Here is a 7066-nt window from a genome sequence, read left to right as displayed (position 1 = left end):
TAATCCTCATTTCCCTAATCTTGAGATATATTTTCCCAGTCATACACTAGTTACTTACCTTGACATCCTCCTCAACAGCTAGATAGATGGATAGACTGATAGATATTTACATTGAAGGCAGCTTATATTTGAAAGCACTAGAGACAACCTGACATTATATGCTGAGGAAAGCTTGATATTTATTTGCCTTGGTTCGGAGTTACAAGGAGCAGCATATGAGGTTTATTTTTTCATAACAGGCCTTTCGGCAGTGTTTTCTCAGATGGTGGTTTACAGTCAAGGGGAGCTGATCGTCCTTTGGATGGGTGAAAGGTGCTTCTTCAGCTCCAACACTCCTATAACAGTAATTGACAGCAAGGATATCTGCCCCCCACTTTTCCCCCCTCGGTTATCCTGTCTTTTGACTTTCTTTGGCAGTAGCTGCCTTGGATTCCGGCTCCTCTGGACCTCCTAGGGGTTTTCAGTTGTGTGGGAGTACTCATTCTCAGGTGTTAGCAGAAAATGAAAACATGGGCTGTGTTTACATTTGGCTAGACAGTCTATCCACCTGCCTAGACGTAACCAGAGAACCGTTTCTCGTGACCGCAGGGTTTTCTTCTGCCCAGCAGGAATCATCTGTCTCTTTAATGGCTTATCCACACAGACAAGGAGGGAAACCATTCCAAACCTGGGGAAGTGCTGAATCTGGGTATGTAAAAGAGGAGGCACACAGTCACCATGTCTGAGAATCAGGGTGTGTTTTTCACCTCTAACAATATAACTGCTGATGGTCCTCAGCAAAAACCATAGAGGTTCCCAGGTAAGTAAATACTCCAAATAAAGAAACATAACTAGCATCAGAGAACAAATCTACTGAGTGGTGGCGAGACCTGGGTAGGCCTGGACTCTGAAAAACTTACTTTCCAGGTCTACCCCTGTGCTAATTCATGTTTATCTACAGGTGCCCCCAGCATCAAGACCTCTTTCTACTCACTGCTATATCTGTATGACAGACAGATGAAAACAGGCTCATAAAAGTATTGATTCCACAACCCACTATCTTGCCTTGATTTTGGACACACACAATCAGGTGACCTCTATGATTTAGAGACAGAGAAAAAATCTGATCCTGTCACCTTCCATAGGCGCAGAGAACCTCAGCAGCATGATGCTGTATGTGTGTTTATGGTTTTTCCAACCCGCCATTCATCGCAAGATCCCTTGAGTACAACACTGTTAAAACACAACAATAAAAGGCAATAAAACCAAAATCACGTATACAATAAACATTAAAATCAACATAAATGATAAGCATCAATACACTACCGCCATAGTCTCCTTTGGGAGGAAGGGCTGAATACAGCCTGTTGAATTCTGCCTGTTACAGTTTTCAGACCACTTATTATAAGAACACACTTCTGACCTCAGACTTGCAGTTAACTCCATTGGGAAAGGAAGGCTGCGCTCCTTAATGGGAATAACAAATTGCCAAAGGCAGGGCGGACAGATGGAATCTCGGAATGAGTCACAGAACAGTAGTCGCCCTTCCATGCCTGTCTGTGGCTTTGCTCGGAAGCTGATCTGTTATTTAGAAGCCCCTTGGTATTGCTACTGGGGCTTCAATAGCAGGGAGGGGCAATTTATAATTATATCCTGTGTCATCTTCAGGGTAGATGTTGAAACCATGCTTACTGCCGCCGCAAATTTAAAGGACACAAATTTGATCATACTTGAAAAGATCTTAGAATCAATTCCAAGGAATTGTTTTTATTATTTGTTCTTTGTGAATTGAGCTGCCTCTCATTCCATTTCAGCCATAGCCTCTTGGCTGTCAAAAGAATCCCCACTTTGTGTAACAGCTAATCATTGTTATCTGTGGAGCACACTTGGCCAGCTTTATTCAATTACAGTGGCACCTCGGGTTAAGTACTTAATTCGTTCCGGAGGTCCGTACTTAACCTGAAACTGTTCTTAACCTGAAGCACCACTTTAGCTAATGGGGCCTCCTGCTGCTACCACGCCGCCAGAGCACAATTTCTGTTCTCATCCTGAAGCAAAGTTCTTAACCTGAAGCACTATTTCTGGGTTAGCAGAGTCTGTAACCTGAAGCGTATGTAACCTGAAGCGTATGTACAGGTACCACTGTAGTTGCTAGGCAAGTGAAAAGTCCCTATCACATATTGCAGGGGTGGGGAATCTCTTTCATCCCAAAGGGCCACATTCTCTTTTGGCCAACCACCTGAGGGCCATATAGCAATTGTGGGCAGATCCAGAGACAAAAGTTGGCAGAGGAACAAATTGCAGTAGGCTAGTTTCTGCACAGGCCTCTCCATTCTCCATCCAGACAAGCAAGAATTCAGGGATACATTCTAATCAGTTACAAAGACTTGGGGTGCGAAACAGGAGGCATGCAGCCTGGGGGAGTGCACCAAGGGCCAGATGGGGAGGTCTGGAGGGCTACATTTGGTTCCTAGGCCTGAGTTTCCCTGCGCCTGGCACGTTAAGATGGGTTCCACCAATGTTATTTGAGTTTCGATATGATTTTAACATCTTGCTTTTAACTTTATTTCAATAAAAAGAAGTTATTACAAAACAAAAAACCTAGCATTACTTTCAGATCAAGATTTTTAAGCTATGTTCTTAATGTAAATGCAAATGCCTTTCAGGCATTCATGCTTTTTGCCTGTTATTCAACGTTTTGCTTAGTCTCTAGCTCCAAATAAATCCTGAAGATAAGCAAAAGATTGAAGCGGCATCACTTGTGATGTGATCCTGCTCTCACAACACACTATAGGCATATGTTCTAGCAAACATATACTAAATCAGTTGCAGCTCTGCCATGTCCCTCATGCTCACCTTTGTGTGGGAGGTGGGGCTCTTTTTTCTTATATTTTCACCCTTTGTGCCAAAACCTGAACAACTATTTTTAAAAACAGTTGAAAAAACTGCTATTGAGGGTGATGTGTCAGTGACATCATTGATACTAGCCAATGGGTAACCTTCCAAACTAGCGTTACCTCTCCAAACTGACTGTGCTGGAAATGTAGAGGGACTTTTTCTTTTCTTTTCTTTTCTTTTTTAGATTGCAGTGGGACAAAAAGTATATTTATATTTAATGTGGTAAGAGGGCACTTTTGAAACCAGCCGTCTTTCCCCAACTCACACAGCCTACGAATATTGCATAAGTCTTCATCTTAAGACAAGTCTCAAGACGACTAGTGTGATATTGTTTTACCATCTCTAAATGGCTTGGGGCTTCCCAACCAAGTGCGGGGAGCCCAACAGTCTATTTAGTAACTTCACAGTCAGCTAGATACTGCCAGTCATTTCATGCTGCCTTCCTCATTTCTGCCAGGAAATGAATTCTGTGGCTACACATTCCCCCTCCTCCGCTCCTGATGATTATTCCACACATGGTTACTAAGTGCTGAAAGACAGCTCCTCCTACAGGCACTTAAGGACCGTCCTACAGTATATGGTGTTTAACTCTTCAAAACAGTCAGAGGGATAGCAAGAGGGATCATTACATGATAAACTTTAGGACCACCAGGTTGCATCCCAAATAAACATCCATGTAAATGGGGGTAGGGAAGAGAGAGAGAAATATTGGTGTTCTTACCAAAATTGCATATTTACCTAACATTTACTCATGAGTGAAATATTTTAAAACGTAAACCCACTCCACAACAATTGAGGTGAAGAATGAATGTGTTTCCCAAAGGTTGTTTTTATTATTATTATTATTATTATTATTATTATTATTATTATTATTATTATTGAATGAGGCCCTGAAAAAAGCCGCACCTTCCTTCAGGCATAGACAAGGGTAAATCATTAAGTGGAAGTTGTGTTCCACTGAAACCAATAGTACTTCCTTCTGTGTAAATCTGTCAGGGGTATAGCCATAGCTCTGTGGTAGAGCACATAGTCCATATACAAAGGGTCCCAAATTCAGTTCCCAGTATCTCCAGATGGAGCTGAGGAAACACTCCTGTTTGAAACCCTGAAGAGCTGCTGCCAGTCACTGTATATGATACTGAAATAGGTGGACCAATGGTCACAGTTCCTGCCCACAGTGACAGACAGACATGAAAGAAGGAAAGAAAGAACATGAAAACAAGGATGAAGGATCTGGGGAGTGATAATGAAAAATGTCCATTAGAGGGCCTCTTCCTTCTGAAGACAGCAGCAGATAAGTGGAACTAAAGTGTTCCATGTGTGGTTGTAGTGAGGGAAGCTGTTCTGGGGAACACCAAGCAAGAAACAGGAACTTAGAGAAGCAGCCATTTTATAGCAGCATGATAAGAGTCAAGTTCCTTTGCCCACACTTGACTCCAGTCTGTATAATTTATAATGTTTACAGCAGCACATTCATTACATTTATATATTGTGTCTACTTCTGAGATATGTTTGGAAAGGCCCGGTGTAAAGGGAAGTTTTCCTTCTGCACATATGTTTTCCCTCTGCACATAATTGTTGCATTATAGGGAAGCATTGCATTGTTCTCTTTCTACACATAACTGTGGCCTTATGGGAAGTCTTGCTATGGGAAGCATTGCTTCTCTTCTCTTGCATTCTGGGAACTCTCGCTTATAGTCTTTTCTCTGTTTCTGCACACACTGTCTGTTCCAAACACCAAGACATTCCCTCATCGCTCAGTTTACTTTAAGTTCATGGTGACTTGTACTCCATGCATAGCTGACCACATTTATAGAACTTGATTATTGTATTCTTTCATGTTATGATCAATCATGCCTGTCAGGTTTCATGCCTGTCTAGTCCCAACCTCGTTTCCCAGCCTTTAATCTACCGGTGATTAATGTTCACATGTAATTCCCACCCCTCACATGTAATTCCCGCCTTGTATGTATGTTAACCAATCAGCATTAAGTTTCTTTGTGTTTGTATCAACCAATCAGCCACAAGCACACCTGTGGCAATGTTTGTAATATTCAATAAAAGAGAGTTCCCAGGACTTCCCCGGCAGACGCCTCTTGTGACACCCACTGCTCGTTTCCCATGATTTTCATTCCTACACCGGTGCTCTCAAACAAGTAAACTGGCTCTATGCAAGGTCAAACAGTATTAAGTATCCATGGCACAATTGACCCCTGCAGGAGTCCCTGCCTGGCTGGTTGTTCTGAAGCTATCAGAAGCCACTGTATGAGAAGAATGTCGGCCATGTAATAAAGAGAAGGCAAACCTATTTATTATTAAGTCGGGGTTGTAGCCCCTGACGTCAGCTGCAGGGCTTGTGTTTGGGCCACCCGCTTAAGTTCTAAATTGCTCTACAAAAGTTTTTGCATTATCCCCCTCCCCTTGTTGCTGCCCCTCCTTCCTACCATTCCCACCAAATCTCTTATTCCCTGAACTGAAATGGGTTAGCATTCCTCCTTGCTGAGGCAAGTGGATAGCTCTCAGCAATGCCAATTCCATTTTAAGTCTTTCCTGCTTCCATGGCGCCCTGTAAGGGCAGGCAGTTTGGGTGCTGCGAAAATGTCAAGTATTTGCCAGCATTCTTTCAAGCTTAGCCCATTCCTGGCACTTTCAGAATAATGTTGGAATTTAGTCCATTAGCTTAAAGCTCTCAAATGGCTTGTCTCAATTACTCTCCTGGCTTTGGGATCTCCCTGTGAGGTGTTCACAAAAGCACACACTTTCTCGCAGCGTCCCCCTATTGCAACATGGTCTCAGTATTCAGTGCCAGGTGCTGGTATTTTTAGTGTATGTGTACAGAGCACGGATAGAGAAACTCAGGCCTGGGGTCCAAATGTGGCCCTCCAAGCCTCTCTCTCTTTGGCCCTTACATTTCTCCTCAGGTGACTCACCTCACTGGTCGTGTTTCACAGTCCAAATGTTTTTGTCTGACCAGAATATGTCCTTGAACTCTGATAATGTCTCTTGCTTATCTAGATGGAAGATAGAGGTTTGTGTTTAGGTAAACTAGCTTAATAATAATAATAATAATAATAATAATAATAATAATAATACTTTTTATTTGTATCCTACCCATCTGGCTGGGTTGACCCAGCCACTCTGGGCGGCTTCCAAAAAATTATAAAAACACAGTAAGACATCAAGCATTAAAGGGCTGACTTCAGATGTCTTCTAAAACTCATATAGGCCCTCTGCCTGGTTCTCTGTAACTTCACTTCTTACAGTGAGGGAACAATCAGAAGGCCCTCAGAGCTGGACCTCATTGTCCGGGCTGTACAAACATAAAGTTTACTGTCATTGCTCAGGCCCCATGTAGCCCTCATAAGGTTTCATAGAAGAGAATGCAGCCCTCTGGCTGAGCTGAAATTGCTCCCTAACCCTAGTAAAGGAGACTCACAGGGGCAAAGTGACTTGTCCATCAACACATGGCAGGCCAGTGGCAGATAAAAGGAAGGAAGGAGCTGGTGAGGCTGAAGGGCTGAGTGATCAGCCAAGAAGATTCCATTCAAAGCCATTACTGCCTTCAAGTTCATTGTGGCTTTAGGCAGGCCACTAGTCTCACAATCTCAACTGACCATCTGCAATATAAGGATGACAAGAACACAGGCCAACTGCACAGGACTGTTGACTAGAAGGATTGCTGAGGGCTAATTTTGACTGAGGGCCAACAATGGGATCTCTTGCATGTTCAGACCCAGAAACCTCCCCCCTAAATAAATTCACACTTGATTCAAATTTTGTTTTTGGTTTTTGGCAGAATTTAGGCCACAACTTTATTGATTACAGAAAGTGAGTGGTTGCATAGGCTCTGATTCGACTAGCTCCCTGCCATGCATGTAGCGCTAACCCAGGGTTCCAGCATAGGTCAGCCAAGGGTAAACACCTGGATAAGTGGAAAGCCGGGAACAGGCTATGTTCGCCACCCAAATGTCCCTCTGGACTCAGGCACGGGCAGAACCCCTTCTCAGGGGTTGACCAAACCATTGAGTCCCTGGGTTCCTTTAATGGAATACCCTTCACATAGGGATGGTGAGAGCGTTCTCCCATCCCTATCACCTGAACCAGAGCCTATCCGCAACCTTACAAGTTGTGACGATTTGCTACGCAGCAGGCAAAACCCAAATGGCAACAGCCAGTCAGCCAAGTGGGG

At 43.4% G+C, this 7066-nt stretch overlaps 1 long non-coding RNA gene across 1 annotated transcript; it reads right to left on the bottom strand.

The window, feature by feature from the left end:
- Positions 1-382: 382 nt before the first annotated feature.
- On the bottom strand, positions 383-6442 carry LOC309341989. Its single transcript, XR_014156638.1, has 3 exons — positions 6310-6442; positions 5808-5883; positions 383-684 (listed from the first exon to the last, which is right to left on the bottom strand). It is a non-coding gene; the product is annotated as an uncharacterized lncRNA (long non-coding RNA).
- Between the last annotated feature and the right edge of the window lie 624 nt (positions 6443-7066).

The sequence above is a fragment of the Podarcis erhardii genome, assembly GCF_964252035.2.
Source record: "Podarcis erhardii genome assembly, chromosome: 5".
NCBI lineage: Eukaryota > Metazoa > Chordata > Lepidosauria > Squamata > Lacertidae > Podarcis > Podarcis erhardii.
This window is presented reverse-complemented; position numbering and strand designations above follow the sequence as displayed.